Source organism: Bactrocera oleae, chromosome X (assembly GCF_042242935.1).
Source record: "Bactrocera oleae isolate idBacOlea1 chromosome X, idBacOlea1, whole genome shotgun sequence".
Classification (NCBI taxonomy): domain Eukaryota; kingdom Metazoa; phylum Arthropoda; class Insecta; order Diptera; family Tephritidae; genus Bactrocera; species Bactrocera oleae.
In genome coordinates, this window is record NC_091541.1 from 26,145,449 (window position 1) to 26,163,809 (window position 18,361).

Sequence of the window (18,361 nt, forward strand, 5' to 3'; positions counted from 1 at the left end):
ACGGTATGGTAGTGAGCACAGGAAGCAGATCTCTCAAATCGAGTTGCGAAATCGCCGCCACAAAGCCAATGAGTCTCTGCAGGAGTTTTCTACAGAGATTGAGAGGTAAGCTCACTTAGCTTATGCACATAAATCCATGGAATACATCGAGGACACGAAAATTCAGACTTTCGTCAATGGAATACGAGATAACACTACACGATTCGCTGCATTAGCATGTCCAAAATTGACGTTTGCAGAAACCGTCTCGTATGCTCTGACGCAGGAAACTGCATCTCTGCTTTGCATCCAAACATTTAAAGCTCACAAAGTAGAAATAAAGGAACACACTTGGGTGAACCAATTACTTGCAAAATGGACAACATGCAGAAAGCACTGGAAAACTCTACGGAAGCGCATAAGAAAAATGATGCTGTGTTTAAATGCTTCAACTGCGGAAAAAGTGGCCATATTGCACGCAACTGTAACCAGCCCAATAATCCAGTTGGACGTAAGCGCAAAGCTGAGGAAGATCAAGCAAATGTCAAATCAAACCAATCGTTAAACTAAAGCGAGCCAGCAAATGCCCTGTAATCTCCATTTCCCAAATAAGCAGGAATACGAGTATATAATAATTTTAAACTTGTTAATATTTATTATTTTTTAAGCTAAACATGTATAATAATATCGATAAAATAAATAAAATATGTTATTCATTGTCAAAAAATGATTTATTTTCATACTCCTCAATACAGTTGTAATTCCTTCTATATAAAATAAATTATAAGCGTATACAACAAAACACAAGAACGATTGCTTTAATTATTAAAAAATATAAAGAAATCTCAAACGAGTATACCATTTGACTATGCGAGAGTATAAAATGTTCGGTTGCATCCGAACTTAGCCCTTCCTTACTTCTTATACCCTCGCAACCTGTTGCTACAGAGTATAATAGTTTTATTCACCAAACGGTTGTTTGTATCGCCTAAAACTAATCGAGTTAGATATAGGGTTATGTATATAAGACGGTATTGCAGATGGGCGTAATCGGACCACTGCCACGCTCACAAAACAATTAAATTGCCATACCTAAGCTCCACAATAAGATACAAGGCTGTTATTTGGTATACAGGATCACATTAGGGAGGAGCATCTGCAGTTCAATTTTTTTTCGACGGTGTGAAAATGGGTGAAATCGCGTGACAACCCGATACGGTACACTTCCCATATAACGGCTTACTCCCCATATAACGGTACTGTTAAAAACTACTAAAAGCACGATAAATCAAGCACTAAAAAAGCCAGAGACATTCAATTTTTATCTCTGGGATGGTATGAGATGACTTTATAGGAACAACGTTCAAAATTAGTAAGTGGGCGTGGCAGCGCCCATTTTAGGTGAAAACCCATATCTTAGGATCTGTTTAACCGATTTCAACCAAATTCGGTACATAATATTCTTCTCATATTTCTATATTATAGTACGAAAATGGGCGAAATCGGATTACAACCTCGTCTATTTCCCATATAACAGCATTTTAAATTCCATCTGATGTTTTTACTTTCCAGTATGCAAATCAAGCACCACTTATTATATCGGCGTAAAACTTTGCGAGAGTAATACGTTTAAAGTATGCCATTTGTGACCAAAAATTGTCTAAATCGAATCAAAACTGTTCAAGCCCCTAGGTACTGAATATGTGGACCCCAGTGCCTATAGCTGAATTTTTACCGAAAATATCGGTCAACATAGAACAAGGCGGTAAGATCCACAAAGAAATCTAAAACGAATATACCATTTGACTTTGCTAACATATTGGGGGAATGTCGGACAAAAGGTCCAGAACTTTTACTAACAAATAATTTAATTTTGGATTCATCTAAACACAATTTTTTCGTCATTTGAACATAGGCCAGGAAACATACTTTTTGCTTTAGTATACGGACTTCTACGTGTTTTTTTAGTAGCGGTACTTTTCGTAGACTTTTTGTCCTTTGACAATCGCCTTCAAGGAGTTAGTGTTAGGTGATAAATTTCGTACATCGCTGATGCTCCTGGCCGACGCAAAAGCATTAATGTTGTAGTAGTGGCCTATGTTAGATAGTCAACAATGAATGTTTGGCGCTTTCGCTCATTTTGTTTTTGGTTTTTTTTTTTATCCATTTCCATAACTAGCGAAACTGAACGAGAATAACAAATATCACATTAAAAATTAGTTCTGTTTTAATTTGAATATCCCGTTATATGTACTGCTGTTGTATATATATAATATTGTGGCGAACACGAGTACAAGAACAAATCAGAATTGACGATAAACTGCCAGAAGCAACTAGACAGCGAATTCGTAGTTGCCAGAATGTTCTAGTAGCGAACTTTTGTTAAAAATTTACTATATAAGGGCTGCCGGATTGTGCAGCAGGACAGTTCTAATTAGAGTGTTTCCGTGTATAGAGCAATTAAGCTATAAGCAATAAGTTGTAAGTTCGAATAGCGAGCAATAAGTGTTAAGTTGTTGGAATTGGAAATAAAGATAAGTGTATAGCATTAAATTGGGACTTTAATTTAACAATCCAGTGATCGAGCTCAAGAGTGAGTTATAGTTAGACGATTTATCGAGAAACCCGTTACAATTGGTGTCAGAAGTGGGATTGTCAAATAAATTCCCAAGGAGATAATTATTTGAAAATGGCCAAGTTTAACGATCTGAAGATTCCACAACTGAAAAAGGAGCTGTAGCAACGTGGTTTGCCGACAAATGGATTAAAAACTGAATTGCAATCACGGTTGAGAGGCCATGGAATCGGAAAATATTAATGTTGAGGAATATGTCTTTCACATGGAATTAGAGGAAGAGACAACAAAGATAGAAGAAAAGGAAGAGGCTCAATGCTCGTCAAAGATTGTGGACATAAACATGATTTTTGCTGCAATATCGCAGATGGGGAAAGAGATGTCTCAAATGTCAACGCAAATGTCAATGCAAATATCAACAGAAATATCGACACAATTTAAAGAGCAGGATGCACGTATAACCCAACAAATAGCAGAGGTGTCATCACAAATGTTGGCACAACAATCCCAATTGTCCTCGTTAAAAACGCAGTTGGAAGAGCAGTTCGCAGCGCAAGATGCACGTATATCAGCACAGGTGTCCACACAGTTGGAAGAGCAGTTTGCAGCGCAAGATGCACATATATCAGCACAGGTGACCTCACAAATAGCAGAAGTGTTCTTACAGATTTCGGAAGAGGGGGATAGAATTAAAACGGAAATGGATGAATTAAGAGATCGTCTCCGCGAGCTACAATTAAATCGGCCAATTGTGTCAACAGCTTCTGCCAAGGTAAAACCTCCATCCTTTGATGGCACTGTTCCGTTCCCCGTTTTTAAGCTTCAATTCGAGAAGACGGCATCTTCAAATAATTGGAACACTGAAGATAAAGTCGCTGCATTGTTCGTTGCATTAAAAGGATCTGCAGCGGAAATATTACAGACCATTCCAAACTGCGAGGCGAGTAGTTATGAAACTTTGATGGGTGCATTAGAAAGACGGTATGGTAGTGAGCACAGGAAGCAGATCTTTCAAATCGAGTGGGAAATCGCCGCCAGAAAGCCAATGAGTCTCTGCAGGAGTTTTCTACAGAGATTGAGAGGTTACCTCACTTAGCTTATGCACATAAATCCATGGAAAACATCGAGGACACGAAAATTCAGACTTTCGTCAATGGAATACGAGATACCACTACACGATTCGCTGCATTAGCATGTCCAAAATTGACGTTTGCAGAAACCGTCTCGTATGCTCTGACACAGGAAACTGCATCTCTGCCTTGCAATCAAACATTCAAAGCTCACAAAGTAGGAATAAAGGAACAAACTTGGGTGAATCAATTACTTGAAAAAATGGACAACATGCAGAAAGCACTGGAAAAATCTACGGAAGCGCATAAGAAAAATGATTCTGTGTCTACATGCTTCAACTGCGGAAAAAGTGGCCATATTGCACGCAACTGTAACCAGCCCAATAATCCAGTTGGACGTAAGCGCAAAGCTGAGGAAGATCAAGCAAATGTCAAATCAAACCAATCGTTAAACTAAAGCGAGCCAGCAAATGCCCTGTAATCTCCATTTCCCAAATAAGCAGGAATACGAGTATATAATAATTTTAAACTTGTTAATATTTATTATTTTTAAGCTAAAGGTGTATAATAATATCGATAAAATAAATAAAAAATGTTATTCATTGTCAAAAAACGATTTATTTTCATACTCCACAATACAGTTGTAATTCATTCTATATAAAATAAATTATAAGCGTATACAACAAAACACAAGAACGATTGCTCTAATTATTAAAATATATAAAGAAATCCCAAACGAGTATACCATTTGACTATGCGAGAGTATAAAATGTTCGGTTGCATCCGAACTTAGCCCTTCCTTACTTCTTATACTCTCGCAACCTGTTGCTACAGAGTATAATAGTTTTGTTCACCAAACGGTTGTTTGTATCGCCTAAAACTAATCGAGTTAGATATAGGGTTATGTATATAAGACGGTATTGCAGATGGGCGTAATCGGACCACTGCCACGCTCACAAAACAATTAAATTGCCATACCTAAGCTCCGCAATAAGATACAAGGCTGCTATTTGGTATACAGGATCACATTAGGGAGGGACATCTGCAGTTTAAGTTTTTTTTTTTAAGTGGGCGTGGTCCCACCCCCTAATAGGTTTAATGTGCATATCTCCTATACCACTAAAGCCATAATAAAAAAAATTCACTGGGAACAAATGTTTTTAGCATCTCTATCGACGGTGTGAAAATGGGTGAAATCGGGTGACAACACCGCCTACTCCCCATATAACGGTACTGTTAAAAACTACTAAAAGCGCGATAAATCAAGCACTAAACAAGCCAGAGACATTCAATTTTTATCTCTGGGATGGTATGAGATGACTTTATAGGAACAACGTTCAATATTAGTCAGTGGCCGTGGCACCGCCCATTTTAGGTGAAAACCTATATCTTGGGATCTGTTTAACCGATTTCAACCAAATTCGGTACATAATATTCTTCTCATATTTCTATATTATAGTACGAAAATGGGCGAAATCGGATTACAACCTCGCCTATTTCTCATATAACAGCACAGCCGACGCAAAATCATTAATTTTGTAGTAGTGGCCTATGTTGGATAGTCAACAATGGATGTTTGGCGCTTTCGCCCATTTTGTTTTTGGTTTGTTTTTATCGTTTCCCACATTACTTCTGTAGAATGTTTTTCTCTCCTACTGAAGAAAAATCCAATCATTAAATTATTGTAACAATTACTAATTCAAATTTCTGCTAGACTACACTTACTAGTAAAAATTAAATATTATGAACGGAAATGTCTAACACTCCTATATTTTTGTGGAAAGCAATTTAAATGATTTCCGAAAACTAGCGAAACTGAACGAGAATAACAAATATCACATTAAAAATTTCTTCTGTTTTAATGTGAATATCCCGTTATACCTATGTACTGCTGTTGTATATATATAATATTGTGGCGAACACGAGTACCAGAACAAATCAGAATTGACGATAAACTGCCAGAAGCAACTAGACAGCGAATTCGTAGTTGCCAGAATATTCTAGTAGCGAACTTTTGTTAAAAATTTACTATATAAGGGCTGCCGGATTGTGCAGCAGGACAGTTCTAATTAGAGTATTGCCGTGTATAGAGCAATTAAGCTATAAGCAATAAGTTGTAAGTTCGAATAGCGAGCAATAAGTGTTAAGTTGTTGGAATTGGAAATAAAGATAAGTGTATAGCATTAAATTGGGACTTTAATTTAACAATCCAGTGATCGAGCTCAAGAGTGAGTTACAATTTGTGTCAGAAGTGGGATTGTCAAATAAATTCCCAAGGAGATAATTATTTGAAAATGACCAAGTTTAACGATCTGAAGATTCCAAAACTGAAAAAGGAGCTGGAGCAACGTGGTTTGCCGACAAATGGATTAAAAACTGAATTGCAATCACGGTTGAGAGGCCATGGAGGCGGAATATATTAATGTTGAGGAATATGTCCTTCACATGGAATTAGAGGAAGAGACAACAAAGATAGAAGAAAAGGAAGAGGCTCAATGTTCGTCAAAGATTGTGGAGATAAACATGATTTTTGCTGCAATATCGCAGATGGGGAAAGAGATGATTTAAATGTCAACGCAAATGTCGACACAATTTAAAGAGCAGGATACACGTATGTCTCAAATGTCAACGCAATTGTCAATGCAAATATCAACAGAAATATCGACACAATTTAAAGAGCAGGATGCACGTATAACCCAACAAATAGCAGAGGTGTCATCACAAATGTTGGCACAACAATGCCAATTGTCCTCGTTAATAACGCAGTTGGAAGAGCAGTTCGCAGCGCAAGATGCACGTATATCAGCACAGGTGTCCACACAGTTGGAAGAGCAGTTTGCAGCGCAAGATGCACATATATCAGCACAGGTGACCTCACAAATAGCAGAAGTGTTCTTACAGATTTCGGAAGAGGGGGATAGAATTAAAACGGAAATGGATGAATTAAAAGATCGTCTCCGCGAGCTACAATTAAATTGGCCAATTGTGTCAACAGCTTCTGCCAAGGTAAAACCTCCTTCCTTTGATGGCACTGTTCCGTTCCCCGTTTTTAAGCTTCAATTCGAAAAGACGGCATCTTCAAATAATTGGAACACTGAAGATAAAGTAGCTGCATTGTTCGTTGCATTAAAAGGATCTGCAGCGGAAATATTACAGACCATTCCAAACTGCGAGGCGAGTAGTTATGAAACTTTGATGGGTGCATTAGAAAGACGGTATGGTAGTGAGCACAATAGGCAGATTTTTCAAATCGAGTGGGAAATCGCCGCCAGAAAGCCAATGAGTCTCTGCAGGAGTTTTCTACAGAGATTGAGAGGTTACCTCACTTAGCTTATGCACATAAATCCATGGAAAACATCGAGGACACGAAAATTCAGACTTTCGTCAATGGAATACGAGATAACACTACACGATTCGCTGCATTAGCATGTCCAAAATTGACGTTTGCAGAAACCGTCTCGTATGCTCTGACACAGGAAACTGCATCTCTGCCTTGCAATCAAACATTTAAAGCTCACAAAGTAGGAATAAAGGAACAAACTTGGCTGAATCAATTACTTGAAAAAATGGACAACATGCAGAAAGCACTGGAAAAATCTACGGAAGCGCATAAGAAAAATGATTCTGTGTTTAAATGCTTCAACTGCGGAAAAAGTGGCCATATTGCACGCAACTGTAACCAGCCCAATAATCCAGTTGGACGTAAACGCAAAGCTGAGGAAGATCAAGCAAATGTCAAATCAAACCAATCGTTAAACTAAACCGAGCCAGCAAATGCCCTGTAATCTCCATTTCACAAATAAGCAGAAATACGAGTATATAATAATTTTAAACTTGTTAATATTTATTATTTTTAAGCTAAACATGTATATCGATAAAATAAATAAAAAAAATGTTATTCATTGTCAAAAAACGATTTATTTTCATACTCCTCAATACAGTTGTAATTCCTTCTATATAAAATAAATTATAAGCGTATACAACAAAACACAAGAACGATTGCTCTAATTATTAAAATATATAAAGAAATCTCAAACGAGTATACCATTTGACTATGCGAGAGTATAAAATGTTCGGTTGCATCCGAACTTAGCCCTTCCTTACTTCTTATACTCTCGCAACCTGTTGCTACAGAGTATAATAGTTTTGTTCACCAAACGGTTGTTTGTATCGCCTAAAACTAATCGAGTTAGATATAGGGTTATGTATATAAGACGGTATTGCAGATGGGCGTAATCCGACCACTGCCACGCTCACAAAACAATTAAATTGCCATACCTAAGCTCCGCAATAAGATACAAGGCTGCTATTTGGTATACAGGATCACATTAGGGAGGGACATCTGCAGTTTAAGTTTTTTTTTTTAAGTGGGCGTGGTCCCACCCCCTAATAGGTTTAATGTGCATATCTCCTATACCACTAAAGCCATAATAAAAAAAATTCACTGGGAACAAATGTTTTTAGCATCTCTATCGACGGTGTGAAAATGGGTGAAATCGGGTGACAACCCCGCCTACTCCCCATATATCGGTACTGTTAAAAACTACTAAAAGCGCGATAAATCAAGCACTAAACAATCCAGAGACATTCAATTTTTATCTCTGGGATGGTATGAGATGACTTTATAGGAACAACGTTCAATATTAGTCAGTGGGCGTGGCACCGCCCATTTTAGGTGAAAACCTATATCTTGGGATCTGTTTAACCGATTCCAACCAAATTCGGTACATAATATTCTTCTCATATTTCTATATTATAGTACGAAAATGGGCGAAATCAGATTACAACCTCGCCTATTTCCCATATAACAGCATTTTAAATTCCATCTGATGTTTTTACTTTCCAGTATGCAAATCAAGCACCACTTATTATATCGGCGTAAAACTTTGCGAGAGTAATACGTTTAAAGTATGCCACTTTGTGACCAAAAATTGTCTAAATCGAATCAAAACTGTTCAAGCCCCTAGGTACTGAATATGTGGACCCCAGTGCCTATAGCTGACTTTTTACCGAAAATATCGGTCAACATAGAACAAGGCGGTAAGATCCACAAAGAAATCTAAAACGAGTATACCATTTGACTTTGCTAACATATTGGGGGAATGTCGGACAAAAGGTCCATAACTTTTACTAACAAATAATTTAATTTTGGATTCATCTAAACACAATTTTTTTCGTCATTTGAACATAGGCCAGGAAACATACTTTTTGCTTTAGTATACGGGCTTCTACGTGTTTTCTTAGTAGCGGTACTTTTCGTAGACTTTTTGTCCTTTGACAATCGCCTTCAAGGAGTTAGTGTTAGGTGATAAATTTCGAACATCGCTGATGCTCCTGGCCGACGCAAAAGCATTAATGTTGTAGTAGTGGCCTATGTTGGATAGTCAACAATGAATGTTTGGCGCTTGCGCTCATTTTTTTTTTGTTTTTTTTTTTATCATTTCCCACATTACTTCTGAAGAATGCTTTTCTCTCCTACTAAAAAAAAATCCAATCATTTAATTATTGTAACAATTACTAATTGAAATTTCTGCTAGACTACACTTACTAGTAAAAATTAAATATTGTGAACGGAAATTTCTAACACTTCTATATTTTTGTGGAAAGCAATTTAAATAATTTCCGAGAACTAGCGAAACTGAACGAGAATAACAAATATCACATTAAAAATTTGTTCTGTTTTAATTTGAATATCCCGTTATATGTACTGCTGTTGTATATATATAATATTGTGGCGAACACGAGTACGAGATCAAATCAGAATTGACGATAAACTGCCAGAAGCAACTAGACAGCGAATTCGTAGTTGCCAGAATGTTCTAGTAGCGAACTTTTGTTAAAAATTTACTATATAAGGGCTGCCGGATTGTGCAGCAGGACAGTTCTAATTAGAGTGTTTCCGTGTATAGAGCAATTAAGCTATAAGCAATAAGTTGTAAGTTCGAATAGCGAGCAATAAGTGTTAAGTTGTTGGAATTGGAAATAAAGATAAGTGTATAGCATTAAATTGGGACTTTAATTTAACAATCCAGTGATCGAGCTCAAGAGTGAGTTATAGTTAGACGATTTATCGAGAAACCCGTTACAATTGGTGTCAGAAGTGGGATTGTCAAATAAACTCCCAAGGAGATAATTATTTGAAAATGGATAAGTTTAACGATCTGAAGATTCCAAAACTGAAAAAGGAGCTGGAGCAACGTGGTTTGCCGACAAATGGATTAAAAACTGAATTGCAATCACGGTTGAGAGGCCATGGAATCGGAAAATATTAATGTTGAGGAATATGTCTTTCACATGGAATTAGAGGAAGAGACAACAAAGATAGAAGAAAAGGAAGAGGCTCAATGCTGGTCAAAGATTGTGGACATAAACATGATTTTTGCTGCAATATCGCAGATGGGGAAAGAGATGTCTCAAATGTCAACGCAAATGTCGACACAATTTAAAGAGCAGGATACACGTATGTCTCATATGTCAACGCAAATGTCAATGCAAATATCAACAGAAATATCGACACAATTTAAAGAGCAGAATGCACGTATAACCCAACAAATAGCAGAGGTGTCATCACAAATGTTGGCACAACAATCCCAATTGTCCTCGTTAAAAACGCAGTTGGAAGAGCAGTTTGCAGCGCAAGATGTACATATATCAGCACAGGTGACCTCACAAATAGCAGAAGTGTTCTCACAGATTTCGGAAGAGGGGGATAGAATTAAAACTGAAATGGATGAATTAAAAGATCGTCTCCGCGAGCTACAATTAAATCCGCCAATTGTGTCAACAGCTTCTGCCAAGGTAAAACCTCCATCCTTTGATGGCACTGTTCCGTTCCCCGTTTTTAAGCTGACTGAAAAGTAAAGTAGCTGCATTGTTCGTTGCATTAAAAGGATCTGCACCGGAAATATTACAGACCATTCCAAACTGCGAGGCGAGTAGTTATGAAACGTTGATGGGTGCATTAGAAAGACGGTATGGTAGTGAGCACAGGAAGCAGATCTTTCAAATCGAGTTGCGAAATCGCCGCCAGAAAGGCAATGAGTCTCTGCAGGAGGTTTATACAGAGATTGAGAGGTTAGCTCACTTAGCTTATGCACATAAATCCATGGAATACATCGAGGACACGAAAATTCAGACTTTCGTCAATGGAATACGAGATAGCACTACACAATTCGCCTCATTAGCATGTCCAGAATTGATGCTTGGAGAAACCGTCTCGTATGCTCTGACACAGGAAACTGCATCTCTGCTTTGCAATGAAACATTTAAAGCTCACAAAGTAGAAATAAAAGAACACACTTGGGTGAACCAATTACTTGAAAAAATGGACAACATGCAGAAAGCACTGGAAAAATCTACGGAAGCGCATAAGAAAAATGATGCTGTGTTTAAATGATTCAACTGCGGAAAAAGTGGCCATATTGCACGCAACTGTAACCAGCCCAATAATCAAGTTGGACGTAAACACAAAGCTGAGGAAGATCAAGCAAATGTCAAATCAAACCAATCGTTAAACTAAAGCGAGCCAGCAAATGCCCTGTAATCTCCATTTCAGAAATAAGCAGTAATACGAGTATATAATAATTTTAAACTTGTTAATATTTATTATTTTTAAGCTAAACATGTATAATAATATCGATAAAATAAATAAAAAATGTTATTCATTGTCAAAAAACGATTTATTTTCATACTCCTCAATACAGTTGTAATTCCTTCTATATAAAATAAATTATAAGCGTATACAACAAAACACAAGAACGTGTATACCATTTGACTATGCGAGAGTATAAAATGTTCGGTTGCATCCGAACTTAGATCTTCCTTACTTCTTATACTCTCGCAACCTGTTGCTACAGAGTATAATAGTTTTGTTCACCCTACGGTTGTTTGTATCGCCTAAAACTAATCGAGTTAGATATAGGTTATGTATATAAGACGGTATTGCAGATGGGCGTAATCGGACCACTGCCACGCTCACAAAACAATTAAATTGCCATACCTAAGCTACACAATAAGATACAAGGCTGTTATTTGGTATACAGGATCACATTAGGGAGGAGCATCTGCAGTTCAATTTTTTTTCGACGGTGTGAAAATGGGTGAAATCGGGTGACAACCCTGCCTACTCCCCATATAACGGTACTGTTAAAAACTACTAAAAGCGCGATAAATCAAGCACTAAACAAGCCAGAGACATTCAATTTTTATCTCTGGGATGGTATGAAATGAATTTATAGGAACAACGTTCAATATTAGTCAGTGGCCGTGGCACCGCCCATTTTAGGTGAAAACCTATATCTTGGGATCTGTTTAACCGATTTCAATCAAATTCGGTACATAATATTCTTCTCATATTTCTATATTATAGTACGAAAATGGGCGAAATCGGATTACAACCTCGCCTATTTCCCATATAACAGCATTTTAAATTCCATCTGATGTTTTTACTTTCCAGTATGCAAATCAAGCACCACTTATTATATCGGCGTAAAACTTTGCGAGAGTAATACGTTTAAAGTATGCCACTTTGTGACCAAAAATTGTCTAAATCGAATCAAAACTGTTCAAGCCCCTAGGTACTGAATATGTGGACCCCAGTGCCTATAGCTGACTTTTTACCGAAAATATCGGTCAACATAGAACAAGGCGGTAAGATCCACAAAGAAATCTAAAACGAATATACCATTTGACTTTGCTAACATATTGGGGGAATGTCGGACAAAAGGTCCAGAACTTTTACTAACAAATAATTTAATTTTGGATTCATCTGAACACAATTTTTTCGTCATTTGAACATAGGCCAGGAAACATACTTTTTGCTTTAGTATACGGGCTTCTACGTGTTTTCTTAGTAGCGGTACTTTTCGTAGACTTTTTGTCCTTTGACAATCGCCTTCAAGGAGTTAGTGTTAGGTGATAAATTTCGTACATCGCTGATTCTCCTGGCCGACGCAAAAGCATTAATTTTGTAGTAGTGGCCTATGTTGGATAGTCAACAATGAATGTTTGGCGCTTTCGCTCATTTTGTTTTTGGTTTTTTTTTTATCCATTTCCATAACTAGCGAAACTGAACGAGAATAACAAATATCACATTAAAAATTTGTTCTGTTTTAATGTGAATATCCCGTTATATGTACTGCTGTTGTATATATATAATATTGTGGCGAACACGAGTACGAGAACAAATTAGAATTGACGATAAACTGCCAGAAGCAACTAGACAGCGAATTCGTAGTTGCCAGAATGTTCTAGTAGCGAACTTTTGTGAAAAATTTACTATATAAGGGCTGCCGGATTGTGCAGCAGGACAGTTCTAATTAGAGTGTTTCCGTGTATAGAGCAATTAAGCTATAAGCAATAAGTTGTAAGTTCGAATAGCGAGCAATAAGTGTTAAGTTGTTGGAATTGGAAACAAAGATAAGTGTATAGCATTAAATTGGGACTTTAATTTAACAATCCAGTGATCGAGCTCAAGAGTGAGTTATAGTTAGACGATTTATCGAGAAACCCGTTACAATTGGTGTCAGAAGTGGGATTGTCAAATAAATTCCCAAGGAGATAATTATTTGAAAATGGCCAAGTTTAACGATCTGAAGATTCCAAAACTGAAAAAGGAGCTGGAGCAACGTAGTTTGCCGACAAATGGATTAAAAACTGATTGCAATCACGGTTGAGAGGCCATGGAGGCGGAAAATATTAATGTTGAGGAATATGTCTTTCACATGGAATTAGAGGAAGAGACAACAAATATAGAAGAAAAGGAAGAGGCTCAATGCTCGTCAAAGATTGTGGACATAAACATGATTTTTGCTGCAATATCGCAGATGGGGAAAGAGATGTCTCAAATGTCAACGCAAATGTCGACACAATATCAACAGAAATATCGACACAATTTAAAGAGCAGGATGCACGTATAACCCAACAAATAGCAGAGGTGTCATCACAAATGTTGGCACAACAATCCCAATTGTCCTCGTTAAAAACGCAGTTGGAAGAGCAGTTCGCAGCGCAAGATGCACGTATATCAGCACAGGTGTCCACACAGTTGGAAGAGCAGTTTACAGCGCAAGATGCACATATATCAGCACAGGTGACCTCACAAATAGCAGAAGTGTTCTCACAGATTTCGGAAGAGCGGGATGGAATTAAAACTGAAATGGATGAATTAAAAAATCGTCTCCGCGAGCTACAATTAAATCGGCCAATTGTGTCAACAGTTTCTGCCAAGGTAAAACCTCCATCCTTTGACGGCACTGTTCCATTCCCCGTTTTTAAGCTTCAATTCGAAAAGACGGCATCTTCAAATAATTGGAACACTGAAGATAAAGAAGCTGCATTGTTCGCTGCATTAAAAGGATCTGCAGCGGAAATATTACAGACCATTCCAAACTGCGAGGCGAGTAATTATGAAACGTTCATGGGTGCATTAGAAAGGCGGTATGGTAGTGAGCACAGGAGGCAGATCTCTCAAATCCAATGAGTCTCTGCAGGAGTTTTCTACAGAGATTGAGAGGTAAGCTCACTTAGCTTATGCACATAAATCCATGGAATACATCGAGGACACGAAAATTCAGACTTTCGTCAATGGAATACGAGATAACACTACACGATTCGCTGCATTAGCATGTCCAAAATTTTAATTAAAATTTAAAGCTCACAAAGTAGAAATAAAGGAACACACTTGGGTGAACCAATTACTTGAAAAAATGGACGACATGCAGAAAGCACTAGAACAATCCACGGAAGCGCATAAGAAAAATGATGCTGTGTTTAAATGCTTCAACTGTGGAAAAAGTGGCCATATTGCACGCAACTGTAACCAGCCCAATAATCCAGTTGGACGTAAACGCAAAGCTGAGGAAGATCAAGTCAAATCAAACCAATCGTTAAACTAAAGCAAGCCAGCAAATGCCCTGTAATCTCCATTTCACAAATAAGCAGGAATACGAGTATATAATAGTTTTAAACTTGTTAATATTTATTATTTTAAAGCTAAACATTTATAATAATATCGATAAAATAAATAAAAAATGTTATTCATTGTCAAAAAACGATTTATTTTCATACTCCTCAATACAGTTGTAATTCATTTTATATAAAATAAATTATAAGCGTATACAACAAAACACAAGAACGATTGCTCTAATTATTAAAATATATAAAGAAATCCCAAACGAGTATACCATTTGAATATGCGAGAGCATAAAATGTTCGGTTGCATCCGAACTTAGCCCTTCCTTACTTCTTATACTCTCGCAACCTGTTGCTACAGAGTATAATAGTTTTGGTCACCAAACGGTTGTTTGTATCGCCTAAAACTAATTGTGTTAGATATAGGGTTATGTATATAAGACGGTATTGCAGATGGGCGCAATCGGACCACTGCCACGCTCACAAACCAATTAAATTGCCATATTTAAGCTCCACAATAAGATACAAGGCTGTTATTTGGTATACAGGATCACATTAGGGAGGAGCATCTGCAGTTTTTTTTCGACGGTGTGAAAATGGGTGAGATCGGGTGACAACCCTGCCTACTCCCCATATAACGGTACTGTTAAAAACTACTAAAAGCGCGATAAATCAAGCACTAAACAAGCCAGAGACATTCAATTTTTATCTCTGGGATGGTATGAGATGACTTTATAGGAACAACGTTAAAAATTAGTCAGTGAGCGTGGCACCGCCCACTTTTAAGTGAAAACCTATATCTTGGGATCTGTTTAACCGATTTCAACCAAATTCGGTACATAATATTCTTCTCATATTTCTATATTATAGTACGAAAATGGGCGAAATCGGATTACAACCTCGCCTATTTCCCATATAACAGCATTTTAAATTCCATCTGATGTTTTTACTTTCCAGTATGCAAATCAAGCACCACTGATTATATCGGCGTAAAACTTTGCGAGAATAATACGTTTAAAGTATGCCCCTTTGTGACCAAAAATTGTCTAAATCGAATCAAAACTGTTCAAGCCCCTAGGTACTGAATATGTGGAACCCAGTGCCTATAGCTGACTTTTTACCGAAAATATCGGTCAACATAGAACAAGGCGGTAAGATCCACAAAGAAATCTAAAACAAGTATACCATTTGACTTTGCTAATTGTCATAATTTAATTTCCCCTAATAATTTGGGGGAATGTCGGACAAAAGGTCCAGAACTTTTACTAACAAATAATTTAATTTTGGATTCATCTGAACACAATTTTTTTCGTCATTTGAACATAGGCCAGGAAACATACTTTTTGCTTTAGTATACGGGCTTCTACGTGTTTTCTTAGTAGCGGTACTTTTCGTAGACTTTTTGTCCTTTGACAATCGCCTTCAAGGAGTTAGTGTTAGGTGATACATTTCGTACATCGCTGATGCTCCTGGCCGACGCAAAAGCATTAATGTTGTAGTAGTGGCCTATGTTGGATAGTCAACAATGGATGTTTGGCGCTTTCGCCCAGTTTGTTTTTGGTTTGTTTTTAACGTTTCCCACATTACTTCTGTAGAATGTTTTTCTCTCCTACTGAAGAAAAATCCAATCATTAAATTATTGTAACAATTACTAATTCAAATTTCTGCTAGACTACACTTACTAGTAAAAATTAAATATTATGAACGGAAATGTCTAACACTCCTATATTTTTGTGGAAAGCAATTTAAATGATTTCCGTGAACTAGCGAAACTGAACGAGAATAACAAATATCACATTAAAAATTTGTTCTGTTTTAATGTGAATATCCCGTTATATGTACTGCTGTTGTATATATATAATATTATGGCGAACACGAGTACGAGAACAAATCAGAATTGACGATAAACTGCCAGAAGCAACTAGACAGTGAATTCGTAGTTGCCAGAATGTTCTAGTAGCGAACTTTTGTTAAAAATTTACTATATAAGGGCTGCCGGATTGTGCAGCAGGACAGTTCTAATTAGAGTGTTGCCGTGTATAGAGCAATTAAGCTATAAGCAATAAGTTGTAAGTTCTAATTTCGAGCAATAAGTGTTAAGTTGTTGGAATTGGAAATAAAGATAAGTGTATAGCATTAAATTGGGACTTTAATTTAACAATCCAGTGATCGAACTCAAGAGTGAGTTATAGTTAGACGATTTATCGAGAAACCCGTTACAATTGGTGTCAGAAGTGGGATTGTCAAATAAATTCCCAAGGAGATAGTTATTTGAAAATGGTCAAGTTTAACGATCTGAAGATTCCACAACTGAAAAAGGAGCTGGAGCAAAGTGGTTTGCCGACAAATGGATTAAAAACTGAATTGCAATCACGGTTGAGAGACCACAGAGGCGGAAAATATTAATGTTGAGGAATATGTCTTTCACATGGAATTAGAGGAAGAGACAACAACGATAGAAGAAAAGGAAGAAACTCAATGCTCGTCAAAGATTGCGGACATAAACATGATTTTTGCTGCAATATCGCAGATTGGGAAAGAGATGTCTCAAATGTCAACGCAAATGTCGACACAATTTAAAGAGCAGGATACACGTATGTCTCAAATGTCAACGCAAATGTCAATGCAAATATCAACAGAAATATCGACACAATTTAAAGAGCAGGATGCACGTATAAACCATTAAATAGCAGAGGTGTCATCACAAATGTTGGCACAACAATCCCAATTGTCCGCGTTAAAAACGCAGTTGGAAGAGCAGTTCGCAGCGCAAGATGCACGTATATCAGCACAGGTGTCCACACAGTTGGAAGAGCAGTTTGCAGCGCAAGATGCACATATATCAGCACAGGTGACCTCACAAATAGCAGAAGTGTTCTCACAGATTTCGGAAGAGCGGGATAGAATTAAAACTGAAATGGATGAATTAAAAGATCGTCTCCGCGAGCTACAATTAAATCGGCCAATTGTGTCAACAGTTTCTGCCAAGGTAAAACCTCCACCTTTGATGGCACTGTTCCGTTCCCCGTTTTTAAGCTTCAATTCGAAAAGACGGCATCTTCAAATAATTGGAACACTGAAGATAAAGAAGCTGCATTGTTCGCTGCATTACAAGGATCTGCAGCGGAAATATTACAGACCATTTCAAACTGCGAGGCGAGTAATTATGAAACGTTGATGGGTGAATTAGAAAGACGGTATGGTAGTGAGCACAGGAAGCAGATCTCTGAAATCGAGTTACGAAATCGCCGCCAGAAAGCCAATGAGTCTCTGCAGGAGTTTTCTACAGAGATTGAGAGGTAAGCTCACTTAGCTTATGCACATAAATCCATGGAATATATCGAGGACACGAAAATTCAGACTTTCGTCAATGGAATACGAGATAACACTACACGATTCGCTGCATTAGCATGTCCAAAATTGACGTTTGCAGAAACCGTATCGTATGCTCTGACACAGGAAACTGCATCTCTGCTTTGCAATCAAACATTTAAAACTCACAAAGTAAAAATAAAGGAACACAATTGGGTGAACCAATTACTTGAAAAAATGGACGACATGCAGAAAGCACTAGAAAAATCCACGGAAGCGCATAAGAAAAATGATGCTGTGTTTAAATGCTTCAACTGTGGAAAAAGTGGCCATATTGCACGCAACTGTAACCAGCCCAATAATCCAGTTGGACGTAAACGCAAAGCTGAGGAAGATCAAGCAAATGTCAAATCAAACCAATCGTTAAACTAAAGCAAGCCAGCAAATGCCCTGTAAAATCCATTTCACAAATAAGCAGGAATACGAGTATATAATAGTTTTAAACTTGTTAATA

General features: G+C 37.3%; 1 protein-coding gene and 1 pseudogene across 7 annotated transcripts in view; one reads left to right on the top strand and one right to left on the bottom strand.

The window, feature by feature from the left end:
- The window catches only part of CaMKI (Calcium/calmodulin-dependent protein kinase I), a 407,212-nt gene that overhangs the window by 285,108 nt on the left and 103,743 nt on the right, over positions 1 to 18,361 (bottom strand). The gene's annotated exons all lie outside the window — the stretch shown is intronic.
- On the top strand, positions 17,243 to 18,342 carry LOC138858042 (uncharacterized; annotated as a pseudogene).